This window comes from Benincasa hispida, unplaced genomic scaffold (assembly GCF_027475165.1).
Source record: "Benincasa hispida cultivar pf3 unplaced genomic scaffold, pf3_genome.v1.1 HicScf780, whole genome shotgun sequence".
NCBI classification, from domain to species: Eukaryota; Viridiplantae; Streptophyta; class Magnoliopsida; order Cucurbitales; family Cucurbitaceae; genus Benincasa; species Benincasa hispida.
The window spans coordinates 52,986-68,935 of NW_028326911.1; the positions used below are offsets into that span (position 1 = coordinate 52,986).

The following is a 15,950-nucleotide window of genomic DNA, read 5'->3' on the forward strand; positions in this document are numbered from 1 at the left end:
AGTTCGACTTGGGCTTAGTTGATCCATGGGTCTGGCCTTCGGGCACAATTAGTTGGACTTGAGCTTGGTTGGTCCATAGGTCTGGCCTTTGGGCCTAATTAATCGAATTTAGTCATGATTTGACATTTTGGTCAAATTCAACCTATTTTTGGGCTTAGCAAAACTTTGACCCAAATAATAATATCAAATTGGGCCAAACTAATCTTATCTGATTCGACGGTCATGATAAAACCACGTGGCGTCATCGAAATTTGACTTCAACTTCAATTCGGGACATATGTCAAGTTCTAATTGCGCCCAAATTTAATAATTTGGAATTTCGTCATTAATTTAGTAAATGATGTGGCAACTTGTCATTGGTCCAAATTTCATCATTCAACAGTGAGCATACACAAAATTATTTTATTCATTAAAATAAGTCTAAGCTTTAGTTTAATAAAATTGATAATTTAGTATAAAAATGGACGATATGACCAGTTTCGATGCAAATAATAATAATATTTTTTTTCTAAATTTTCTTATATATAAATCATTTGCAACTTTCAAGGGACATGGCCAAAAAAAATGAGAATATATTTGGAATCACTATATAAAATATAACATTTTTAATATATATCTTTTTGATATGGAATCAAGCCAACTTGAAGGACTCTATTGTTGGAAAATGATTGTTTTGAATATTGTATGACACTAGAGGAAATGATGATAACCACAATTCTAAAATTTCGTGTTGATTCATAGATTATATTTTAAAATGATATCGAAATTATATTAAAAATTTTGGATTGATGTTCATAATATGACTTTTTCTTTTCAAAAAAGATAATGGCAGAAATATTGATAATACATAGAAAAATTAAAAAAAAAATTCTAAAAACCACCTCTAAAGTATGATAGTAGTTGTAATTATACCCTCAAACTTTCATTTTAAAAAATAGAGCTCTCAAACTTAAATACCTACTAAAATAGATTTTCAAACTTACAAAAGTTGTAGAAATTTGACATTAAATGATAAAAGTTGAACCCTCAAACTTACATAATTATTTCAATTACTACAATTATATAAGTTTGAAGACTCAATTTTTATAATTTATTTTGAGGGTATAATTACAACTACCACCGTATTTACAAGATGATTTTTACTATTTATCCGATATAATAAATGATAAAAGATATGGGTAGGAAATTGCCAAAAATAGAGGTCAAAAGTTTCGATAAATAGTTTTAATTACTTATTTTTATATTATTTCATTTTAGTGTTACTTTTCTTTTCTGGTCATTGTCCAATATATAACTTTCTTCTGTTCTATTGCCACATTTTTTATTTAATTTTATAGAAATTACATCAACATAAGATTTAAAACTATAATTTTTGACATATTGCAGTAACATTTAGGGGGCGTTTGGGGCAAGAATTATCTTAAGACTATAATAACCACTTCTTACTATGATAAATACTATTTCAAAACCCCCAATTAGGTATAATCAATACTATTTCAAAACTCTCATTTGCTACATTATTTACTATTTGATACAATCTTTACTATTTTACATTTATATTTATTCTTTGCTACAGTGTTTACTATTTCCTTCTCAAATTATAATAGTTTACATCTCAAACACATATTGTTATAACTCAAACTAAAATAATCTATACCACAAGCACAAACTATTATAATCTACCTATAATAATCCAAAATTTTAGTGACGAACTTTTCGCCCCAAACATCCCCTTATATGACTTTGTAAGATTCTCTAAAAAAAAGTTAAAAATAAATAGTCAAGGATAAGCTTGTTCATTCCACTACAAGATCATAGGTTAGTTTCTATCACTCCACATATTATCAAATAAAATCAATATTTGATGTTGTATTATTAGCAAGATACATAAGTGCACCAATTGCACAAAGATATGATACTTCAGGACCAAGAAGTTCTTCATTATCTTCTCGATGTCCAAATATATCTTTCTTTATATCCAATGAACGGATTTCCATTGGAATATTTAATGGATGTGTCTTGTCCATATAAAATATTTTCAAAACTTTTCCTCTATAAGACTATAAGTTGATCGATGAATAAATATTTCATCTGCTAATTGCTCAATTTGCAAAATTTGCAAACCAAGGCAAAATTTTGTTTTCTCAAGATCTTCATGTAAAAAAAAATTTCTTAAGATATTCTATTGCTTTTGAAAGCTCTTCAGAAGTTCCAATTATATTCAAGTCATCAATATGTACAGTTATAATAGCAAATTCTGATTGTGATTTCTTTATAAAAACGCACAGACATATTAGATTATCTTGATATCCTTCTTTCAATAAATATCCACTCAAGCGATTGTACCACATCCGTCCTGATTGTTTCAATCCATATAGTAATCTCTGTAACTTTATTGAATACCGTTTCTGGGAATTTGATGTATATGTTTCAGGTACCTCAAATCCTTCTATAATTCTCATATATATATCATTATTAAAAGATCCATATAAATATGTTGTGGCTACATCCATGAGATGCATAACTAGACTTTTATACACAGTCAAACCAATTAAATATCTTAGTATAATTGCATCCACCAGTGGAGAATATGTATCATCATAATTAATACCAGGTCTTTATGAAAAATCTTATGCAACTAGTCTTTCTTTATATCTTGTGACCTCATTATTTTCATTTCTTTTCCTTATAAATACCATTCGTATCCCAAAGGTTTAACACCTTCTGGTGTTCGGACAACTAGTCCAAAAACCTGACATTTTGAAAGTGATTTTAATTCTGCCTTGCTTGTTTCTTTCTACTAAAGCCAATCTCTTCTACGTCGACATTCTTCATCAGATTTTGGTTCAGGATTCTCATTCTCAAATATAATATCAAGAACAATATGATACGCAAAAATGTTGTCAATAATATTCATAATATAATTATCCTTTGGGACAATAAGCAATAGGCATCTATTTTCTATTATAATATTCATAATGTAATTATCCTTTTTCGTTATTTTTATTAATTGAAGGTAATGAAGTAGAGGCCACATTCTTTGGTGCACTTATGTATTATATATCAAAATTTTCAAGAAACTTAAAAAGGTTCATTCCCTCTACAAATATGGCAGTTTCATGGGGTTTGGGGAAAATTGATGAAGACTGATGAAGACTGGATATCAAAACTCTAGGTTTGCTCATCAAATAGAGAGATTTGCTTGCCTTTACAGCAGCCAAGTGAACAATTTGAGCCTATATTCCTCAGATAAATACTACAGGCCAAGTGAAGATTTTATGCCCCATGAATTTGGCATCATCCCTTTGTGAAAATAATTCAAAACACTCCAATCTCTGTCATTTTAAATTCCTCAAAATAGAGGAATATATGATTAGTTAACATTCTAGTACATGGTTGCACTTGCACCATTTAATACAACTTTAGCTTCAAGCACTTTCTATTGTTCAATTTCCTTTCTTTCAGAAAAATATGCTTTTTGTAGTTATTCTTACAAGTTTTGTAATTTTAGTTTGCCTTCCTTACATTGAGATAAAAAAACAGTCTATTTGGTGATTTTTTCTTAAATTTTTGTTTCTAAAATTGTATAACAAATTCTAGAAATAAAAATGAATGGGTTTTCTAGGTTCTTGAAAAGCATAAATTATGGTTGATATTGTTTTTCATACTTATAAAATGAATAATTAGGGTAAAATAATAGACAATGAATATGATCTCATCATATTCATAACTTATGAACTAATATCATATATTAATCATAGTATTTTTCCTTCACTAGACATAAATCATATTTATATCCAATTTCCTCCAAACAAGTTTCATATATAATTAATTAGTTCAATTATATCATATATAATATATAATCAAACTCCCTCTTGTCAATTTGAACATTTCAAACTGACTCTCAACTTGTATCCAAGCTACCAAGGGGACCTTATGGACCTATGGCTCGAAGTTTCAACGGTATGTGAATAGCTGACTAAACTCTTTAGTCATGATATCCACCATTTGTTAACTACTAGCCATTCCACTAAAGACCGACAGTTGAACTCTTCTTGCCATAGATATATTTCTATGTCCATTAGATATAACCAATTATTAGTATGATGACCCTTAACAAATGCTCATAATTACAGCAGGCCAATTTACTGTTTTGCCCCTATAGTTACATCTTACTTCTTAAGTACCAAAGATCCCTCTAATGAACAATACAACATAGTCCTACTATGTGTCAACACTTCTTGGGCCATGAGAAGATGTATGGCACCATGATGAAAAGAGAATTAGGGATGGGCTTGTGCATGCAATCATGTGTTAGACATGGCTTAAGCTATGCGTTTACGCCCATGCATCAGAGGTCATGCGTTGGAATGAAAATGCGTTAATCTAGTGTGCAATGACCATGCGTTCCTATCACAAGTTTTCTTACGCTCGTGCCAAGTATAATGCGAACGCAAGTTTCTCGGGTAATCAGAGGTCGAACACAGGGATTTGTCACTCAATAATGCTTGTGAAGCAATGCATTTGAGGCGATGAAAAGAAAAATAAAAAGAAGAAGTTTAATAGATTTACACACTACTCTACTCCTATCTAAACAGATTGAGCAATAGAAGACTTGCGATGAGAATAGATAGATACACAACAACCATTAATGTAAAGTGATGTTTATTATCTTAAATCGCTCGAGTAATCCCAGCTCGTCACACTAACGCATCGCACACCTCTCGGTTGTCAGCCGCATGACTATATCTCTATAGTGCATGGTTGCGTCGAACATAAGATTATGTCTATCTCTAGGAACAATGCATACTTTGCTTTAGTGCGTTCCATCTCTTACCTTCTCAAGCAGTTAGACGCGGCTATTTAACTTATAGACAAGCAATGCAACAACCCATAGACAAGTGTTGCTACAGCCTTTCACCAAGCAAAGAGGATTAACTCACTAAACTCGCACGACGCACACCTCTCAGTGGGTTGCTACATGCGTCCTATCTCTAAGTTACACGATTAAGTATGCGATCGTCTTTGATAACTAAACGATGAAGGTAAATGATGATAAAGATAAAGATGATGAAGAAAATGGCATTGAAGGAATCAATAGATGCATTGATTACAAAATGTCTTAATATCTTAAGCTAAAATGTAATACAATACAGAGGGTAGAAGAGAAATGAAGGGCTCTGTGTCAAGGCTGCCAGTGGTGCCATGGATGAATAGTGGAGATGTCTCTCTCGAGCTCTATCTCCGGTGAAAGCTCCGATCATCACTCGGTATGGTTTGTGGAGGTGAAGAATTCTCACTGAAAATCTTGCTCAAGCTCTCATCTGTGATCGCAAACCTCTACCTTGAGGCAGAAGTTCAGATACTTTGAAATGAAGGTCGAAGGGGCTATTTATAGGGTTTAAATGTCGACAGCTATCATGATTGCATTATGTCTCACTGCTGCCTTTGCGCAGTATGGGCAATGTCACATCGTCTTATCTTGTTGATACTCCCAAGGTAAGTGTCCGAGCTTGATTCAGCTGAAGTATCAACGCGTTCTACCCATCTTGTGATCGTTCTTCTATTATGGTTATCATTCCATGGCCGCAATTTCCAATTGATCACCGCATTCGCTTGATCACTGCAACTTCCATGCGATGGGCACATTCGATCACCGAAACTTCCATGTGATGGACGCATTCGATCACCGCATGCGTTCGTCTATGTGATAGCTCGATTTTCAGCGCATGTGTTTGTCTTTGCAGTCGCCTAGCTTCAGCGCATGCGTTTGTCTTTGTAGTCACCTAGCTTCAGCGCATGCATTTGTCTGTGATTGCTTATTTCCAATGCATGTGTTTGATTCCTGCAATAGCTACAAAAATAGACACTTTGGCACGGAGTAATGCATAATATTGGGGTCAGTAAGGATTTAGGTGTTAATCGACACAAAAATCAAATTTCCGCATATTCTAAGTATTATCACTCCATTTTCTACTTATTAGCCCTCATAGTTCTAAATAAAAGGCTTATAATAACTAGCATTTCTGCCAGTTATCACACCACATCGTTCAAGCCCCGGGATCAGTCCTTAAGAGAGAAATCTATCTAATTACCCCTGCTTCGAGGAATGAGTAAACTCCATCTTGTGAAGTTGAGTTCTCAGCTCTCAAATCAGACGAATCCCTAAAGTGGTAGGTTTGAGTCGGCGCTCTGGCCACTGCACCCATGCAAATCAAAGGATCGTCCTCAATGGCAGGAGTTCCCAACATACCCAGGATTTAGGTCATGTTACCTATGGTCATCGTAGTGAAGTGAAGTCTTAGTCATGAACGGAGTTATATGACGAGACGTTATCACTTCGAGGTCAGATCTTATATAAACTCTTTGTATAGGAGGCCCCCGCTCGCATGTCTGCTATACGAATAATCAGGATCAGACCATTTGTGACAAGTCACAACACTTGTAACAATTTCACAAAGCAAGTCGCGTCCGTAGTGTTATCGGGATAAGGTTTCCCTCCTATATCCATATACTACAGACTATTTTGGTTGTCACTTAAGATATGATCCACTTGTATGTCACTACATATATGCTTAAGTTACATAAATACAATTAAGGATATTAAGTTTATTTGTTTGTGGTAAAATAAAAATATCTAAATGTGCAAAGTCAAGCAGTGAAGTAAATGTCATATATATTAGACATCTCAAGTGTTCTTACAAAGTTGTTTACAAACTAAAGGACACAAGACTTTAAGGAACAAACCCCACAATAACGAGCTATAAAAAATTACTTATGGATATCAATCCTTCGCAACTAATTAAATCAAATAAATTTAAAGATTCCTTCAGAGATGTCAAGCATAACTAGAGCGAAGCAAAAATTGGAGGTCACAATTTGATTTTGACGGTTAGCCATAAGCGCATCATTGTTTGATCTGAAACTCCAAAGTTGGATGTAATCTCCAGCTTCTATTGAATTTTGTTGGACTAAAGAATTCCACTTAGACACCAAGCAATATGTATCGTGTTTCCCAATCTTCCACAATTTCAACTCAATGAGTCTATTTCTTAACCGTGGATCGATTATCAACACCTTGATTCCATTCTTATTTTTCGAATCTTCTGTATTTTGTTGGCTCAACAACTTCTTGTCCTCATCCTAGCAAAATCATTCATGAGCTTCTTGAACGGAATCAATAATCGACTATGGTTCTTGTTCATATCAGTATCTTGCAATTTTTTTGGAACCAGAATTTGGATGTCGGAGCCACCCAATTCAATGATTCGAACTTTCAACGCTATCAACATCTCAATTGTCTTCGAAAACACTATTTCTTTTCGTCTCTCCTTCTTTGGAAATCAAATACAGAAACTGTGAAATTAGAGGTCTAGTATATAAAGGTTTTTTCAAATTCCAAATAGAATTGGGTTTTCGTTCTTCGTAATCCTAAATACTTTAAAAAATATAATCTAATTGAAATCCCTCTTCGGAATCGGAAACACAAACTATATTTTCACTGCTTTTTTAAATCCTCTGTTTCCTTCAAATGGCGAGAAACAAAGGCAAATATAAAAAAGTTTATTAAACATTATTAAGGAAATTACAAGTTAGGGCTGAAATTTTAAAAAAATTAAAAATGCTTTAGCCCTGTTCGGTAATCATTTGATTTTTTATTTTTATTTTTTGAAAATTAAATCTATTTCATCCACATTCCTTACAATTATTTTCATCTCTCTTAAGTACAATAATTGAATTATTAGCAAATTCCAAAAAAAAAAACAACTTTACGAAAACTACCCTTTTTTTAGTTCTCAAAATTTAATTTGGTTTTTTAAACCATTAGTGAAAAGTAGATTAAAAAATAAAGAAATTTATAGGTGAAAGTAGTATCCATAGGCTTAATTTTAAAAAACAAAATAGTTACCAAACAGGCCACTTTTCAATTTTTTTAAATAAACGTGTAAAATTTAAATTTACGTTATATTCGAATATTTTGTTGTAAATTTTATAAGTTTATTAATAATTATTTTATATTTCTACATTTTCAAATGTATTTAAATTATTCGACATATATTTATAAACTTTTTCTATTTTTTATTTTGTTCTAAAAAAATATGTATATATTAAATTTTTAGTACGCTTAAAAGTGGCCAAGATAACTGAATTCCATTTTTATTTTTCTGCCTAGAAATATATACAAAAGTACAAATATTTTGAATCTTTATCAAATTATTGTACGAAAATTGATGGAATGGTTTTTTTTCTTATATATCTATGTAAATAAGCCCATGAAAAATAAATTTTGTAATTAGTAATACTTAATCTAAATATCATATGTATTTGTGCCACCGTCACATGAATTTATGGATCCACTATAAAATGTAGGATACAAAACTAATGGAATTTCAAAGATTATCATATGCTAACTTTTGTATTGATCAAATTTAGGTAAAAAAACTTAATATCACCAGAATTAGTGAGTATAGAGAGATCTTACTAAAATAAATAGATGAATTAGCAAAAAATGTGTAGATGGAAGAAATTGTAACGTTTAACAAATTCTAAAGTCTAATTTAATGGATATGAATCCTATGTCGTTAACTAAATCAAATAAATTTAAAGATTCCCTCAGAGATATCAAGCTTAACCAACGCAAAACAAAGATTGGAGGTCACATGCGCTTGATTTTGAGGGTCAATTATAAAAGCATCATTATTTGATCTGAAACTCCAAAGTTGGATGTAATCTCCACTTTCAAGTGAGTTGTGTTGGACTAAAGAATTCCACTCAGACACCAAGCAATAGGTATCGTGATTCCCCACCTTCCATATTTTCAAACCAATATGTCTATTTCTTAGCCGAGGATCGATTATCAACACCATCATTCCATTCTTGATTTTATGATTTTTTTTGTTATGTTGGCTTAACATTTTTTTCTCATCTTCTCTAGCAAACTCATTCATGAGTTTACCGTATGGAATCAATAATCTACCATGGTTCTTGTTCATATCGGTGTCTTGCAATTTCTTTTGAGTCACAATTTTGATGTCGAAGCCACCTAATTCAGCAATTCGCTCTTGCAACATTGTCGACATCTCAATCATCTTTGAAAAAACTATTTCTTTTTGCCTCTTCGTCTGTGGATTATGATCAGATTCAGAAGTATTTTTCTTCCTCTTCCTGTTTTTTTGATTTGATGTCATACTATTCTCACAGCTTTGAATCTCAAAGTTTTCATCGAGCGATCGATCGAGAGAGAACAATGAGATTAAATCTAAAGCCTTGAAGACATCACTATCTAATTCCATTCTTGCACTATCCAATGAAACACACAAAAAAAAAAAAACAATGAAATACGAAACTTGAATCAAAGTTGTATTATATAGTAGTCTTTCAAAGTCCAAATAGAATTAGGTATTCATTGTTCTTAATCCTAAACACTTCAAAAAATTATATAATCTAACTAGAATTCCAATTCCGAATAGGAAACGCAACTTTATAATCTCACTGTTTTAAATCTTTTGTTTCCTTCATATGACGGGAAACGAAGGCTAATATTGGGCATAAATTTAATTAATTTATAAAAAGTTAATAATTTTATATCTCTACTTTTTCAAATGTATTTGAATTATTCGATATATATTCATAAACTTTTTCTATTTTTTATTTTGTTCTAAAAAAATATGTATATATTAAATTTTTAGTACACTTAAAAGAGGCCAAAATAACTTAATTCCATTTTCATTTTTCTGCCTAGAAATATATACAAAAGTATAAATATTTCGAATCTTTATAAATTATTGTACAAAAATTGATGGAATGGTTTTTTTTTCTTATATATCTATGTAAATAAGCCCATAAAATAAATTTTGTAATTAGTAAAACTTAATCTAAATATTAAAAATTTTCTTATATATTTATGGTCGATTATGGTTTTTTTCAATAATCGACCATGGTTCTTGTTCATATCAGTGTCTTGCAATTTTTTTTTAGTCACAATTTGGATGTCGAAGCCACCTAATTCAGCAATTCGCTCTTGCAACACTGTCGACATCTCAATCATCTTTGAAAAAACTATTTCTTTTTGCCTCTTCGTCTGTTGATTATGATCAGATTCAGAAGTATTTTTCTTCCTCTTCCTGCTTTTTTGATTTGATGTCATACTATTCTCACAGCTTTGAATATCAGAGTTTTCATCGATCGATCGATCGGGAGAGAACAATAAGATTAAATTTAAAGTCTTGAAGACATCACAACCTAATTCCATTCTTGCACTATCAAATGAAACACAAAAAAAAAAAATCAATCAAATACGAAACTTGAATCAGAGTTGTATTATATAGTAGTCTTTCAAAGTTCAAATAGAATTCGGTATTTGTTGTTCTTAATCCTAAAGTTCAAATAATAATCGATTATTATTTCCAACATGTTGCCAACATAATTGAAAATTTTGGTCAAAAAAATCTCAAAATTTTGATAGGGAGGATTTCGATTTTCTCTTAGTTTCTCAAAATTTTCAAATTTTTATCGATATTTTAAAATTTTAAGATTTTTTTTTTTTAATTTTAGCAATTAACCATACTAGCTCAAGATAATTTTTTTTTTCTTTTTACTATAAGAAATCTTTATTTTCAAGAAACCATATATTTTTATTCAAATATTTTCCATTGAATTTTCATATTATTTCACCTCAAACTTCAATTAATGTGAGTTGTATAATATTCCTCTCATTTTTCTATCAAACTCTATCTATTTGTATAGTTTTATTTTTCTTTTTTTTTTTATTATGTTGTATTATGTTTAATGTTATGTTTTTCTGTATATCTTATATATTTAATGTTATATTTTTTTGTATCCCTCTTATGCTTAATATTATGAGTTTCCTATTCTTATTATGTTATATTATGTTAGTTTAATGCTATGATTTTTCATTTTTGTATCCACTCCATTTTATAATAAATAATTTATAATTATTTTATATCCAAGTATTTCATGTCTTTTAATTTTGTAATTAATATCCAATATTTGATATTATTTTGTAATTTTGTAATTTTTTAAAGTTTTTGTTCTCTCATCGACATTTACGAAGATATTTTACAATATACATCTAAATATTGTCTTACTTTATAGAAATGATAATTAAAAATTGTCAATTATAGTCTTATTCAACCACAATCAAAGTTTCACTAAATAATTATATCAAGTTTCATAAAGTTTCTCAAAATTTTCATCCATATCGATATTTCCATAAAATTGGAACCTCGATATTTCCATCAACATTGATATCTTGAACCTTGATTCTCAGCTTAAGATGATTCAACTTCTTGCCAAAGCAAACATAACTACTCAATTGGCATATGAGCGAGCTAGAAATCACAAGGTATATGGTTTGACTCCCCCTACCCTCAGTTATACTTGAAGACTGGAAGTCCTAAAATGATGGTTAACTAGAATCCAAATAAATAAATAAAAATAAGCTTGATTACAAGATTTATAAATTAAAAGAGAAAATTACAGTTGTGCTAATATCTATGTGGTCTATAGTTAAAATCCTTCTACACCAATCCATATCTATATCTTTACTATATTAAAAGGTACAATAAGGGGATAATTTTTCTCTTCCCTTTTTTACCCTTAAAGCTCTTTAGAATTCCCATTTTGCCCTCACAACCATTCCTAATATTTGCAATAATTTCTATTTTGTCTTCACCATACATAAACGTACACATCTCTCGAGAAAATAATATCACACATCTTGTTGATCTTCTTGGACAATTGGTATTTGGGCTTGATGATCTTCTTGGACAATCGGCCTTTGGGCTTGATGATCTTCTTGGACGATCATCCTTTGGGCTTGTTGAACTTATTGGAGGATTGGCCTTTGTCCTTGATGATCTTCTTGGACGATCGACCTTTGGGCTTGTAGATCTTTTTGGATGATCGGTCTTTCGCTTGTTTACTTCTTGAATGATCGGTCATTAGGCTTGATGATCTTCTTGGACGATCAGCCTTTGGGCTTGTTAAACTTCTTGGACCATCGACCTTTAGACTTGTTTATCTTCTTGGAGTATCGGTATTTAGGCTTGATGATCTTCTTGGACGACCGGCCTTTGGGCTTGTTGATCTTCTTGTACGATCGACCTTTGGACTTGTTGATCTTCTTGGAGGATCGGCCTTTAGGCTTGATGATCTTCTTGGACGATCGACCTTTTGGCTTGTTGATGTTCTTGAACGAACGGCCTTTGGACTTGTTGATCTTCTTGGACGATCGACCTTCGAGCTTATTGATCTTCTTGGATGATCGACTTTCAGGCTTGTTGATCTTCTTGGACGATTGGCCTTTGGGCTTTTTGAACTTCTTGTATGATCCGCCTTTGGACTTGTGGATCTCCTTGGATGATTGGCCTTTGGGCTTGTTGATCTTCTTGGATGATCGGCCTTCGGGCTTGTTGATCTTTTTAGACAATCGACCTTTGGTCTTGTTGATCTTCTTGGAGGATCGACTTTTGGGCTTGATAATCTTCTTGGTCGATCGACCTTTGGGCTTGTTGATATTCTTGGATGATCGGCCTCTGGGCTTGTTGATTGATAAGGGACAGAAATTCTCGTTATTACCATGCTAAGTTATAAAACAATGCAGGTTTGTGTTGATAAAAATATACAAGATTGCGTCCAAAAAGCATTAAGTTCACAATATTGTGGTCGCATGCGCCCATCGCATTAAAACAGTTAACTTATGTATTTTTGTGCAGAATATGCATTGACGCAAGGTAGAAAATGCGATCCAAAGAAATCAACGGTCGAGCACATCAAAGGATTGCGTTACCGCAAGGCTATGCGATCAAAATTATGCTCGCGAATATCTGCTCGAGAAGGTTTCCGCATAGAGCCGGCGCATCTTGGTGGACGTATCTGAGTGAAAAGCATAATAAATCACGATGGGATAGAAAGCTGATGACAGTCGATTCGAATTAAGTTGACAAGCCGTTAACAAACTACTGTAACAAGTACACTCAACTTTTCGATGACAAATATTTGGCACATCAGACAGAGAATTAATGTCATCCCATCAGTGCAATCATATGATAGAATAAGCCTTTCACCCTAAAGCTCTATAAATACCAGAGGCCACCTTCAATAAGGGGTTGTCGAGTTCGCGCAGTTAGATAATTTTCCCTTAGATAGAAGTGGTCTTATTCTTAGTTTTCTTATACTTAGAAGACGAAGCGAGAAAAGGAAAGAGACGGCGGAAGATCACCCTGGTTAGCTCGAGAGAGATCCCAAGAAGCGTGGAAAAACAAAGAGAGGGTCGATTCTCGTGAGAGCAAGAGTATCTTTTGAGCAGAGTAGAGAATAGCAGTGTAAAAGCCTTAGGACGCAAGAGATTGCTACCAGGCCCTTTATTCTATTCCGCATTGTTATTCTATATTTCAATTCAATATCTATAAAATGGAACTTGCTTATCTATATCTGTTCACTCTCTTAAAAGCACGCATGTGTAGCTAAATCTATCGAATGGGTTGAGAAGAATTTAGCTAACATGACCTAAGATTTTCCTTGCATGCAATCATCTTGCCTTATGTTGTTCCCAACACCCCTTTAAAGCTACTCGAGAGAGAGAGTCTAAAGAAAGAACCTAAGACTTGAGAGATCTAGGTTAGAATCTAGACTCGAGAGAGCAAGATTAGATCTGCATGAGCAAGAGATAGAGACTTAAAGATAAGCTCTGTTTGTCAACATGCATCGCATGCACCCTAGAGATAGGCTATGATATTATGTGGTCACCTTGTATATGTGAATGTCCATTGTCATCGCATAAACAAGAATAGAGGTTTATGTGTAGGTTCTATAGACTTATTGCATATATCCATGCGTTCTAGACTAGAAGCCGTAACATTTACATTAAGAGATGATTTGTTATTGTATGTGTGTAGCATGATCGCATAACATGAATGCAATCCTAGGAAGTGTTAGCGGAACCCCTTCTCAACTCGTTCCCCTGCATATTCATTACATCTTTCGTAGTATTAACTCTTTTCTTAACTCTGTCGTATACATTTTATACCGCAAACAAAAAACCAACCAATTATGAATTTATTTGTTACCGCAAAGTTATCTTAAGAATTACCACCGCATATCATCTTCCTTAGTCCCTGAGTTTGACCCTGAACTTACCAGGAAACTCAGTAGGATTTATACTTCGATTCTACTGAGAAAATTTGTTGCATAATGCATTTTCCATCACCGCAATACATTTCATTATTTCCCCACATAAAATAACGCATCAAGTTTTTGGCATTGTTGCCGGGGACTTCGGCAATTCAATGTGCTAATGGTAATTTTTCTGATTTCTTTGCAGCTTTCAATCACTGGCGAATTACGACCCAGAGATTGAAAGGACGTCCCGACGAAGACTGAGAGATAGCCGCCAACAACAGCCACAAGAGAAAGATAATATGGCAGAACAACCTGGAAATGGAGCACCAAATGAAAACAATGTCATGGAGAATCCAATCCTGCTGGCAAACAACCGTAATAGGCCCATTCGGGACTATGCATCGCCTAACCTCTACGATTTCTCCCTAGGAATCATGAGGCCTGCTCTTGATGGATCTCGATTGGAAATGAAACCGGTGATGCTGCAGATGATCCCGACTAATGGACAGTTTGGAGGAAGGCATGGCGAGGACCCGCACACCCACCTCCGGAGCTTCATAGAAATCTGCAACACTTTTGTGTTCCCGAATATCTCTACCGAAGAAGGTTGACTAACTTTGTTTCCATTTTCTTTGTGTGATCAGGCACGAAAATGGGCGTACTCTCTCGAACCGAGGTAGATTACTTCTTGGGAACAAGTAGTAGAGAAGTTTATAAAGAAATATTTCCCACCAACTGAGAATGCTAGGAGAAGGAAATTAATAACGAATTCTGAACAGGAAACTGATGAATCGCTCAGCGATGCTTGGGCGAGGTTTAAGAGGCTAGTAAGAGATTGCCCACATAACGGCTTACCAGACTACTTACAGATGGAGATTTTTGGACTGAACCCTGTTTCGCAGACTGCTGCCAATGCAGCAACAACTGGAGGTCTGTTGGATAAAACATATGAGAATACCTAGAATATCCTTGATCGCATTTCAAAAAATCATGAGGACTGGAGAGAAAGTGATCAAAGATTAAGAATTAAAGATAGTGACGTGAACAACGGGGCCATCGCATCCCTTGAGAACCAAATGACTGCGATGATGAGCTTGATACAAGGCATCGCAATTAATAGTACGAAAGTGAAAAAAGGGCAGGTCAATGCAATTGTTCAAACGACCGCAAGTTGTGTCATTTGTGGAGATGCACATCCGATGGAAGAATGCCCAAGAAATCCGCAATCAGTGTGCTTCATAAAGAACAAACCTTATTTCGACACGTACAACCCCAGGTGGAGAAACCACCCCAATTTCGCGTGGAAAAGTCAACAACAAAGCTTTCAACCACTGGCGCAACAAGAAGGACCACCAGGATTTTTTTCGCGAACCAACGGTCCAATGCATAACCAAGCCAACAGTTCGCAGACACCGCAATCTTCATATTTAAAGAGCTTGCTGAAGCAATATAATGAGAAAAACGAATTAGTGCTTCAGAATCAAGCAACGTCCATCCGAAATCTCAAAATTCAGCTAGAACAAATTGTGGGTGAGCTCAAAAATAGATTACAAGGAGCTTTGCCGAGCTCAACTGAGCTCCCTTGCAATGGTGGGGGTACGGGGAAGGAACAATGCTCAGCAGTCTTCTTCTAAGTGAAAAAATGACTGCGGAAGTAGCGGAGGAACCCATCACGACCAACTTAAATATGGTGACAACCAAAGACCCGTTGACTTATAATTCGAAAAAGCCCGAGAAGATGAACCCAGAAGTTGTGTCCACCCTCAAGCTTCTCGATCATGAGATAGAAGAAGTCCAACTATCACCAT

General features: G+C 33.7%; 1 non-coding gene across 1 annotated transcript; it reads right to left on the reverse strand.

Moving 5' to 3' along the window:
- Positions 1-14,888: 14,888 nt before the first annotated feature.
- Positions 14,889-14,995, reverse strand: LOC150029945 (small nucleolar RNA R71). Its single transcript, XR_016527244.1, has one exon. It is a non-coding gene; the product is annotated as a small nucleolar RNA R71 (small nucleolar RNA).
- Between the last annotated feature and the right edge of the window lie 955 nt (positions 14,996-15,950).